Below are 13,141 nucleotides of genomic sequence, written 5' to 3' on the forward strand. Positions count from 1 at the left end.
TGGCAAGAGGACTAGAATTAGAACTGGAGCCTAAAGATATGACTGAATTGCTGCAATCTCATGATAAACTTCAAAGGATGCAGAGTTGCCTCTTATGGATTAGCAGAGAAAGTGGTTTCTTCAGATAGAATCTACTACCGGTGAATACGCTGCAAACATTGTTGAAATGACAACAAAGGATTTAGAATATTACACAAACTGAGTTGATAAAATAGCAGCAGGGATTGAAAGGATTGACTCTAGTTTATAAAAAAGTTCTACTGTGAGTGAAATGTTATCTAACAGCATCACATACTGCAGAGAAATCTTTAGTGAAGGGTCAATCAATGCAGCAAACTTCATTGTTGTCTTATTTTAACAAATTGCCGCGGCCATCTCAACCTTCAGCAAACACCACCCTGATCAGTCAGCAGCTGGATCCACATTGAGGCAAGACCCTTCACCAGCAAAGCAATTACAACTTGCTGAAGGCTCACATGATTGTTAGAGTTTTTTAGCAAAAAGATGTTTTTAATTAAGGCGCATATTTTTTAGGCATAATGGCATTGCATGCCCAAAGAGCTATAGTATAGTATAAATATAACTTTTGAATGCACTGGGAAACCAAAATATTCATGACACATTATTGTGATATTTACTTTATAGCTGTAGTCTAGAACTGGACTCGCAATATATCTGAAGTATGCTTGTATGTGCAAATAAATTTGAGAAGAAAACAAAAGACAAAGAAAGAAGAAAGCATTTTACCTAATACAATTTGAGCCTTTCCTATATATTAGAAATCATTTAAATTTGCTGATATTTGACCATTTTTGGCCTTCCCTGCTATTTTGTTGCTCCATCTGCTATTAGGTGCATTCACATACACTAGTTTACTAACCGAAATATATATTATTATCGCTAGCTTTGTGATGAGGAAACTGAACTTGGTTAAAATCACAGAATTTTTACACAGAGATGTCAGGTTTAAATTACAGACTATTTCATCTAAAGCGCACCCTCCCTTATTTTTATTCTGGCAGACTTCTCCCAAAGAATCTAAACCTTTCCTAAACAATTCTCAGAAACAAAATGATGAGCTATTTACCTTATCCATTAGCACACTCCTGGTTTTTATTCTTAAGAAGATAAAAATGAGCCTCTCATACATGGTCAGACACTAGTTATTATGTTACATTTTCTCTACCAAGTTAGAAACAATAATAGATTTTCTCTCAGCATTCACGTGAGGCTAAAAAGAAAAAAAAAGGTGTTTAAACATGAGGCAGGAAGCATCTCTTAGATGAATTCAAAAGTAAAAGAACTCATGTGTCCAAATTCTTAAGAAGAGAAAAAAAAAAACTAAAAATTCTGAAATGTTCCTCTGTGCATACTACTTTCCATGAATTTCAGTTGAGAGTTACTATATGCTATTAAACACCATTTTAAGCAGCAGGTTATACTCCTTGGTATGATAGGGAGCACAGAAATAAAAAGTAAGGAAGAAAAAAACCGTGAAAACATAAAACTCTGAGAGCATTATTTGTCTAGTGTTGTTCGTCTACTTATGGACATTAGTAAAAAGCAATTTCAAAAATCTGTGCACTGCCGATCTGGGAACTGAAAAGACATATGGATTTCCCTGGCCTGGGCCGTGCTTCATAGTGATTAGTAAAGTCCTGTTATGTGAACGTTTGAAATGATTCAATCTTGACATTAAACTAATTGACAAAAAAGAAGTTTCATTTGGCAGTATTACCACCCTTGTTGCTATTATTTAGCATTTGTGTGGCATGTTGTTCTTGCATATTTCTCCACAAAATCCTTATATAGTGAGAGCAGTTCTTTTTTTTCTTCATTTACAGATTAAGATTTAAATGATTTCCTTAAGTTAAAAAACTCAAGTATTTTATCAAATCAGGATTCGAATTTAGCATTTTCAGAAATCCAGCCATTTGTTCAGTTTCTTATTTTAATAACAAGCTAAAATGACTAGTTCATTCAACTTTACTCTTTTTAAATCTATACCTCTTGAAGTCCACATATCTGCTTTGCTAAATATGCCATGCTTTTTATCATTCCAAGTCTTTCTTTTAGTGCTTTGTGACTTATGTATAAGGGAAAGATTAAATGAGTAGTATTTCCCAGATATTAACCAAACTACTCCTTATGGTTGAAGACTACCTGTTTCAGAATGGCATTTACAATACTTGCTTCCATATGCCCCCAGATTCAGATGATCTCTAACAAGCCAGTATTATATTTCATCTCTGTTAAAAAAAATACAAAAAAAGTGCAAACCTTCTCCCACTTCAACATTTTCTCAACATTTTTTCTTGTGAAAACTCTGAGAGCCTTCTTGTCTCATAATTGCCTTCATTTTTCTGATACATAAACTGCACCTCAATATTTCCATTCTGTTAAGGGGAAATCTTTGTGTTATTTTTTGATTGAAATTTCAAAAGCTGATTAGATTATAATTAGCTTGCTATATGCTAAATTTCTTGGTTTCTATCTTGGTTTGGAAAATAAGATTAACAATCTAGATTGGACAGTCAGGTTCCTGTTCTGAAGCTGATGTATAAGACTTGCCCCATAGGGTAGAGGCAGAAATGTGAAGAGACTTGCCAAAGAGCAAGTCATTTCCACTGTCTCAAAGCTTTATTCTGAGTATCTACAGCCAGAGAAAGAGCTTCAGTGACACTGAAGGATTTTGTCAGCTCTGGAGAAGCAATTTTGTTTGTTTGTTTGTTTGTTTTTTGAGACGCAGTCTCACTCTGTTGCCTAGGCTGGAGTGCTGTGGCGTGATCTCGGCTCGCTGCAAGCTCTGCCTCCCGGGTTCACGCCATTCCCCTGCCTCAGCCTCCCGCGCAGCTGGGACTACAGTCGCCCACCACCACGCCCAGCTAATTTTCTTGTATTTTTTTTAGTAGAGACGGGGTTTCACCTTGTTGGCCAGGATGGTCTCGATCTCCTGACCTCGTGATCCACCCGCATCGGCCTCCCAACGTGCTGGGATTACAGGCGTGAGCCACCGCGCCTGGCCGGCAATCTTTATTCCAACGAAAAGACGGAACTCTTGTCACAGCCTCAACCATAAATTCATCATCTCATTAAAAGAAACATTACAAACACCAGAATTCCAATAAAACAAACAGATTCCTTAGGAAACCTCTTTTTAACAGAGCAATGTGCCCTACGACACAGTATGAATATCAGAACAATTTGTACTTGGCAATCACATAAACAGTTTAGGGCATATAGCCCTAAAAGTAAATTGTGGATAGCTATTTGGGGGAACAGCACTAAAAGAGTGAACTCTGTCGATGAGATAATCTAGCAATCTTTCCGTTTCAGTGGTAGCTTATTATATGCCTCAATAGAGATTCCACAATTTCTAAATGATTACCAGTAGATGTTATTAAGAAAAAGTGTCTTCAATATGCCATCTCATGTATACCAGAAGGATAAGCTTATTTGTTAGCATCAAAAAGCCTCTTTAAAAAAAAAAAAGAAAACAACTGTATTTTCCTTTCCAAAATAATGTGAGGAATGTATTCAAAATATGTAAGAAGCTATGAAGAAATTAGTAAGTAAAATGACAATTCAACAACATATTTTATTATGGATTTCAGTTTCTTGTTAACCTAAACTGAATTGAATGGTTTATAGAATCTCCCTAAAGTGGACATATTTGTTTAATTTTGCTTTAAAAATAAAAATGTAGCCCAACTAATGTGTGGAAAAAATGTTAAAAATTTAAATATGCTTCTTGGCCTCTTCCTCTAGAAGATAAGAAAAATATTTGAAACTCAGTAGTTTTAATGATTTCTGGTTAATAATCTTTGACCTTAAGATATGACATTATTTCTACTACTGAAGAGAAAATCACAGATGTAGAATTTATCAATTTACTGCATCTATCCGATTCACATTCTGATTTTGAAAATGAAACAGTATATTATAGTGTCAAAATGAAAGAAAATAAAAAGGCAGCTTTAAGAGCATTTGGATAACTTAACTATAAGTCGCTACAGGCAAAGCTGCTAAGATTTTGTAATTTTTTTTAGTTGGTAGATTTTTTTTTTTGCACTTTACTATCTTTCCTAGTTTCACATAAGTACATAAGTGAGAAAAAAGAACTATCCATTACAGAGCCTCTCAAAAAATCATGTTTTGTTCATCTGCCAGACTTTTTCAGCAAATGTGTCTATGATGAATTTTACTCTTCCCCATCCCTCTCTTTTATTCCATCACCATTTGAGAAAATACAGTTGCAGGATTGGACTTAAATAATTTTTTTTTGTGGGGGGTGTTCACTGAGAAATCTGGAAGGCCAGATGAAACATACTTATTGCTATTGAAACTATGTCGGAAGAGAAAAATTCAGGAGAAGATGGCATTTATTAAGACCAAATAGTAAATTACTTTCCATTATTTTTTCTCCTCATTCTTTATAATGAATGATTTGTTTTCCAAATTTCTTTTATAAGATTTGTGTGTGAGAGTGTGTGTGCCTGTGTGTGTTGACATTTTTGATAGTCTTCTATGTAGATTTATGAAAATAATGATGTTTAAAACTAGATTTGTAAACCCAGGAATTGTGCTCTTGGACCATGATCTATGATTATGCATTACTCCAACTGGACTGTTCTTCACCAAGAACTTGCCTGCAAATCTCCTCTATTCTCTTAATGGAATAAAAGCCTCTGTTTTCTTCCCCTGTTTCTTCTATAGCCTGAAATCATGCCTACTAATCTTTCTGAGGTTATTTTAACTTTTAAGTCTTGTATTATCTTCCCTATATTTCAATCCCTGGCTCTGCAACAGTCTAAACGCTTTCTTCTTTCCCCACCCTTGGTTACTTTGTGGTGATCAAAGAAAACTGTATAAGATAATTCACAACATTTCAATAAATACCACCATTATCTGTCTTTTTAGTCACTTACTAAAACCTTTCCTTCCAGTTTCAAATGAGCAGATAAAGTAGTCTCCAAATCTCTACTTGACATACTTACCACATTTTGACTACAAATCAAAATGACCAAGACAAACATATATACCCTGTCAAATAAAAGATACTACTAAATTTCTTCTCACATTTCATCTCTGATTGTACCTTCACCATTCGCAAGTTCTCATCGGAGTCCTTTTAAATTTTGACCTCATCCACCACCTTCCAAGATAACTAAAACTCTAGCTCTCCCTTTACAGAAATCAGGGAAACTTGCAAACAATCATCTAAAATACAATGCAGAAAGAACAATGAGATGTCTCACCTGGAAACTTTGGAATTACTTCCCACCATCTCGTTCTTATTGAGTTTTCAAACCAAATCTGTAACCCAAAAATTATTGTTGAATTTATTTCAACAATTAAATTGATCTCCCAAAGCATGTTCTTTTGATTTCTTGCCTGAAATATTGCAGCAAGTGCATGCCTCCAGCATCTCCTTTGTTTTCATCAGACCCCCACATTACCACCACTTGTTTTTTTATAACCTATTCAGTTAATTTTTTTACGAATTTTAATTTTCTAAAACGAGGGTCTACAATTTTGACTGTGTACCCCATTATTTTAAAAAAGTAGAATAGGCAATGTAAACACATATGGAGATATTTATAAGTTGCATATGTTGATGAAAATAGTCAATCTCTGTATTTATTTATTTATTGATGAGATTTATTCTGAGCCAAATACGAGTGACCAATGGCCCATTATACAACCCCAGGAGAGCCTGAGAACATGTGCCACGGTGGTCAGGCTACAGCTTGGTTTTATGTATATATATACATACATACATATATATAACATATAATATATATTTTTATATATTATGTATATTTTATGTATTATATATATATATTAGTGAGACATAAGACATCAATCCATACACATAAAATGTACATTGGTTATGTCTGGAAAGGCGAGACAAGTCGAAGGTGGGGAGGGGAGTGGAAGAGGGGCCTTCCAGGTCATAAGTCATAGGTTTTCTGATTGGCAATTGGTTAAAAGGGTTATTCTCTAAGACCTGTAATCATTAGAACAGAATATCTGTGTTAAAGGTTTTATCATGCACATGAAGCCTCCAGGTAGCAGGCTTCAGAGCTCTTTCAGGCCTAACATGATGCCAGACTTTGGTTAATTCTCTCCTGGATCAGAGAAAAGACCTGGAAAGGAATGGGTATTCTCTGTATAATCCAGGTTTTTCTCACAAGAGAAAGCTTTGCAGGGTCATTTCAAAATATGCCAAGTAAGTATATTTTTAGGTAAAATACTTCAAATTTGTTAAGGGTTTGCTATCTGTCATGTGATGCTACACTAGAGTCAAGCTGGAATTTGGTGTTTTATTGCTACAAAGACAAATCTGTTTCAACAGTCTTAAGAGTTCTGTTTTAATGTGAATGCTGGTCAGCTGTGCCTGAATTCCAAAGGGAGGAGTATATAATGGGGCATGTCCAATACTGACTCCCCATCACGGCTTGAACTATATTTTTAGGTTGATTTTGAAGTGCCCTTGGCCAAGAGGAAGCATCCATGCCGTTGGTTGGGGGTCTTAGAATTTTATTTTTTGTTTACACATACATGCTGTATTAGTCAGGGTTCTCTAGAGGGAAAGAACTAATCATATATATATATATGTATATATATATAATGTGTATATATATGTGTATATGTAGACATACATACACACACACACACACACAGGGGAGTTTATTAAGTATTATCTCGCACAACCACAAGGTCCCACAATAGGCCATCTGCAGGCTGAGGAGCAAGGAGAGCCAGTCTGAGCTCCAAAACTGAAGAACCTGGAGTCTGATGTTCGAGGGCAGGAAGCACCCAACATAGGAGAAAGATGTAGGATGGGAGGCTAGACCAGTCTCTTTTTTCACATTTTTCTGCCTGTTTATATTCTAGCTGTGGTGGCAGCTGATTAGATGGTGCCCACCCAAATTAAGGGTGGGTCTGCCTTTCCCAGACTACTGACTCGAATGTTAATCTCCTTTGGCAACAACCTCACAGACACCCAGGATCGATACTTTGTATCCTGCAATCCAATCAAATTGATACTCAGTATTAACCATCACAAGTCGACCCCTTGTCAACTTGAACCCATATACATCTCCTGAGATCATAGTCTTCAAATAAAGACAATAAGGTCATAATTACACCTAACATAATATAACTATGCTTCATACAATCGGAATCACACCGATCCCCAATCCAAATACTATTACATAAAGTGAACAATACTTAAATGCTGATGTGAGGTCAATAAATCTCATGTCACATGATAAAAGAGAAAGGAAATAAAATGAAGATGTTTTCTTGGTACAAGTGTATACATGCACAAACATGTTTTCAACAAAAAGAGGAAATACTCATGGTAGTTACATTCCTCGTTTCTGCAGCTGGTCACGTGGTCATAGCTGTTATCGATTACTACCTTCTTCTACTATCCAGTCTGTATTTCCTTTGTCTTCAGCAAGCACCTCAGCAGGTTGTGGTTTCTTTCCTGGTGGAGTGACCCAAACCTTCATTCCTGAAAGGGCTGGGTCTTTTATACTCCTGCCTGGATTGGACTGTTGTAGTTTCCCATTGACCTTAATCACAGGGCATGGTAATACTAAGAGACACTCTAATAGATCTCTTGTATTCCATGCATACTCTTCCTTACCTCTGTTGTGGAATAGTAGATTGATTTCATCTTCATAGTCTAGGTCAGTCACCCCAGTCAACACTGTATCTCCCTTCTTAGCCTGTTGACTTAAAGGTAGGAGAAGCCCAAGTGTCCAGGTGGCAATCTTAACTTTCACTTTAATGAAATTGTTTCTTTCTCTCCTGGTGGCAGCATTCCTCCCTCTGGAACTAAGACCTCTAGGCCAGCAGAACAGAATGTTGCAGGAACAGGAGGCAAAAATTTTGCTAGTGGATCACTAGGGGTGATGGTGAGTGGTGCCACTTCCACTTCTACCCCTTGATTCCTGGACCCATGAATCCTGGCTATGGGAGAAACAGTACCATATATTGGACTGTGATTCAGAGCATACACAGCTTTCTGGAGAACTTTGCTCCAGCCCTGCAAAATATTGTCACCTAGTTGGTGGTGTAATCGTGACTTCAAAAGGCCATTCCACCGTTCTATCTATCCAGCTGCTTCAGGATGATGGAGAACATGGTAAGACCAGTGAATTCCATCAGCATGAGCCCACTGCCACACTTCTTTAGCCATAAAGTGAGTACCTTGGTCAGGAGAAATGCTGGATGGAGTACATGATGGTGGAGAAGGCATTCTGTGAGTCCACGGATGGTAGTCTTGGCAGAAGCATTGTGTGCAGGATAGGCAACCCCATATCTGGAGTAAATGTCTATTTTATGAGAACAAACCTCTGCCCTTTCCATGATGGATGAGGTCAAATAGAATCAACCTGCTACCAGGTAGCTGGCTGATCACCCTGAGGAATGGTGCCATAATGATGGCTCAGTGTTGGTCTCTGCTGCTGACAAATCGGGCACTCAGCAGTGGCGGTAGCCAAGTCAGCCCTGGTGAGTCACAGTTCATGTTGCTGAGCCCATGCATAACCTCCATCCCTGCCACCATGGTCACTTTGTTCATGGGCCTATTGTGCGATGACAGGGATGGCTGGGGAAAGAGGCTGAATGGTGTCCACAGGACGGCTCATCCGATTATTAAAATCCTCCTCTGCGGAGGTCACCCACTGACGAGCACTCACATGGGATACAATTATTTTCAGTTTTTGACCACTCAGAGAGGTCCATCCACATACGTCTTCCCAAATTTCTTTGTCACCAGTTTTCCAGTCATGCTTCTTCCAAGTCCCTGACCATCCAGCCAAACCATTGGCTAGCGCATGAATCAGTATATAATCTCACATCTGGCCATTTCTCCTTCCATGCAAAGTGCACAATCAGGTGCACTGCTCAAAGTTCTGCCCACTGGGAAGATTTCCCTTCACTGCTGTCCTTCAGGGATGTCGTAGAAAGGGGCTGTAGTGCTGCAGCTGTCCACTTTTGGGTGGTGCCTGCATATTGTGCAGAACCACCTGTAAACCAGGCCCTAGTGTTCCCTTCCTCTGTCAACTGATCATAAGGAACTCCCTATGAAGCCATCAGTGCAGGCTAGAAGAGAGAAGGCAGGGTGGTAGGAGTGGAGACACTGGGCGTTTGAGCCACTTCCTCATGTAATTTACTTGTGTCTTTAGGACCTGCTTGGGCCCGATCACATATATACCACTTCTATTTGATGATGGAATGCTGCTGTGCACAACCCACTTTATGGCTAGATGGGTCAGAAAGCACCCAGTTCATGATAGGCAGACATGGTGACTTGATGCTTGATGACCCATAGTCAAACGTTCAGTTTCCACCAAAGACCAGTTACAGGCCAAGAGCTGTCTCTCAAAAGGAGAGTAGTTATGTGCAGAAGATGACAGGGCCTTGCTCCAAAACCCTAGAAGCCTCCGCTGTGATTCACCTATGGGAGCCTGCCAAAGGTTCCAAATAGCATCCCTATCTGCCACTGACACCTCAAGCACCGTTGGATCTGCTGGGTTATGTGGCCCAAGTGGCAGAGCAGCTTACACAGCAGCCTGGACCTGTTGCACAGCCTTCTCCTGTTCTGGACCCCACTCAAAATTGGCAGCCTTTACGGTCACTTGATAAATGGGCTGGAGTAACACACCCCAATGAACAATGTGTTTTCTCCAAAATCCAAGTAAGCCCACTAGGTGTTGTGCCTGTTTCTTGGTTGTAGGAGGGGTCAAATGCAGCAATTTATCTTTCACCTTAGAAGGAATATCTCGACAGGCCCCACACCACTGCACCCCTAGAAATTTTACTGAGGTAGAAGGTCTCTGAATTTTAATCGGATTTATTCCCATCCTCTGGCCTGCAAATGTCTTACCAATAAGTCCAATGTGTTTGCTACTTCTTTCTCGCTGGATCCAATTAGCATAATGTCATCAATGTAATGGACCAATGTGATATCTTGTGGATATGAAAAGGGATCAGGGTCTCTCTGAATAAGATTATGACAAAGAGCTGGAGAGTTGATATACCCCTGAGGTAGGACAGTAAAGGTATATTGCTGGCCTTGCCAGCTGAAGGCAAATCCCTTCTGGTGGGAGTTATGGACAGGCATGGAGAAAAAGGCATTTCCAAGTCAATGACTGCATACCAGGTACCAGGATAGGTATTAATTTGATCAAGTAATGAAACCACATCTGGTACAGCAGCTGCAGTTGGAGTCACCACTTGGTGAAGCTTATGATAATCCACTGTCATTCTTCAAGATACATCTGTCTTTTGCACAGGTCAAATGGGAGAGTTGAACAGGGATGTGATGGGAATCACCATCCCTGCATCTTTTAAGTCCTTGATGGTGGCAGTAATCTCTGCAATCCCTCCAGGGATGTGATATTGTCTTTGATTTACTATTTTTCTAGATAGAGGTAGCTCTAATGGCTTCCATTTGGCCTTTTCCACAATAACAGCCCTCACCCTACGAGTCAGGGATCCAATGTGGAGGTTCTGCCAACTGGTAAGTATGTCTATGCCAATTATGCATTCTGGCACTGGGGAAATGACCACAGGATGAGTCTGGGGACCCACTGTAAGTCAGACATGAGCTAAAAATCCATTAATTACCTGACCTCCATAAGCCCCTACTTTAACTGGAGGACCACAATGACATTTTGGGTCACCTGGAATCAATGTCAGCTCAGAGCCAGTATCTAGTAGTCCCCAAAATGTCTGATCATTTTCCTTTCCCCAATGCACACTTACTCTGGTAAAAGACTGGAGGTCTTCTTGGGGAAGGATGGGAGAAAGATTCACTGCATAAATTGTTGGTAATGCAGTGGGGTCCTTCCTCAAGGGGACCCAGCCTTCCCTTCGTTCAAGAGGTTCTGTTTCTGTAAAACTGGCTCAAGTCTGGAAATTGAGGGGCAGTGATTCTGTGTTTTCATAATTCAAATTAATCTTTTGTCCATTTGACCTAGAAGTTTTCTGCTTGTATAAATTAGGAATGCAGCAGGCTTCCTATCAATTTCACTTCTAGGAACACTATGATTAATTAGCCAAAGTCAGAGCTCTACATGTGTCAGACTATTCTGATTGCTGCTTTGCCTCTGCTGTCCATTAAGGTAGCTACGCCCATCTTGCCTTTGATGGTTGAGTGCCACCACTTGGCCCCTGACATCTCAGGATCCAATTACTCCCATTGTATTTAAATTTTGTAATTGAGTGACTATTGTTCCCACTGTTAGATTTGGCATACAAGAAGAGCAATTACAGGACTTTTCAAAGATGCAAGAGCTGCCCTCAGAAATCTATTTCACAAGGCATTGGTCAAGGATATATCTTCTGGACCCTCCCAGCTAGGATTAGTAGGTCAAAGCAACTAATTCACTCCACCATCCCAATCTCCCTAAGCCTTTGGATCCCTTCCTCTATATTAAACTAAGGAAGATCAGACATTTCCAGCTCACTCACAGTTGGCCATCTTTTAATCCATATTTCAGATAACCAAGCAAATAAACTATTAGAACCTTTTTGAACTCCCTGATCTGCAACATTAAACGCACAGTTTCTACTTAGCAGGCCCAAATCAATCAATAAACCCTGATCCAGCTCTACGTTGAGGCTCAGTATCTGCTTCTGAAGCAAGTGGATAGAACCCCTGAGTTCATCATTTTCTTTCATCACTTTGTCCACTGAACTTAGGAGCAACCAACCAGCTTCCTCATGTTCCTTCTTTTTCCACATATGGTCAAACGTATTATGCATAGAATCACCAAACTCCTTGCCGCTAACAAGCAATGAATCAGGAGTGTCAAATACATTTATTTTGCGTAACTCTCTAAACAGTTTATGCCAAGACTATCAGTGTTCTCCATACTATTAGAAGTAGATTCCTTAGCATTTTTGGGTCTAATCATATTAAGTAGCCAACTCTAGAAACCCCAAAACCAAAGAATGAAGTCCATCCTTATTATTTTGTTTCTCCAGAACCACTCCTGGCAATAAAATGTGTATTGGGGTTTTCTAAAGGGACAGAACTAATGGAAAATATATATATATATATATATATATATATATATATATATGTGGAATATATATATATATGGAGTTTATGTTAACTATTAACTCACACGATCACAAGGTCCCACAATAGGCCATCTGCAGGCTGAGGAGCAAGGAGAACCAGTCTGAGTCCCAAAACCGAAAAATCTGGAGTCCGATGTTCAAGGGCAGGAAGCATCCAGCATGGGAGAAAGATGTAGGCTGGGAGGCTAGGCCAGTCTCTCTTTTCACATTTTTGTGCCTGCTTATATTCTAGCTGTGCTGGCAGCTGATTAGATGGTGCTCACCCAAATTAAGGGTGGGTCTGCCTTTCCCAGCCCACTGACTCAAATGTTAATCTCCTTTCGACCATCCAGGATCAATATTTCGTATCTTTCAATCCAATCAAGTTGACACTCGTATTAACCATCACACATGCATTACAAATGTATATTTTGTATGCTACAAAATCTACCTTCAGAAAGAGTTTTTAAAAGGAGATGAACTATAAAATTATACTGCTTTATTTCTGAACCTTCATGTATTCTTTCATCACCTGTCAGGTTCAAATACCTCATTTTGGAGACGATTGGTCTACTCCAAGGGTTCTTATTCTTGGACTGTTGAAATTTTGGGTTGGAAAATTATTTTGGGTTGGAAAATTATTTTGGGAGTGGGGAGGGTGATGTCCTGTTTATCACAGGATGTTTAGCAGAATCCCTGGTACTCACTTCCATGCCAGGGCACCCCATTCCTGACATACTTGCTTTCATACACTGCAGTGTCCCACAGGGACAAAATTGCCTCTAGTTGAGAACCACTAGTCTAAAAAGAGGATAAAATAAAGATAAGTCCTATTTTTCACCCATGTAGTGTCTCAACATACCTATCGTGCTTTGTTTCACATTATACACTACAGATATGCACCCTCCAGTGTACCTGTTTACACTTCTCAGTTTTCATTCCTGTTATTACCTCTATGAAGAATCCATTTCCATCCTTCTTTCCATGAACAAGAGACAACTCAAATAACACAATTCTTCTGCACAAAATGTTACTTCCATTCCACTTGGGG

This window comes from Gorilla gorilla, chromosome 15, assembly GCF_029281585.2.
Source record: "Gorilla gorilla gorilla isolate KB3781 chromosome 15, NHGRI_mGorGor1-v2.1_pri, whole genome shotgun sequence".
Classification (NCBI taxonomy): Eukaryota; Metazoa; Chordata; class Mammalia; order Primates; family Hominidae; genus Gorilla; species Gorilla gorilla.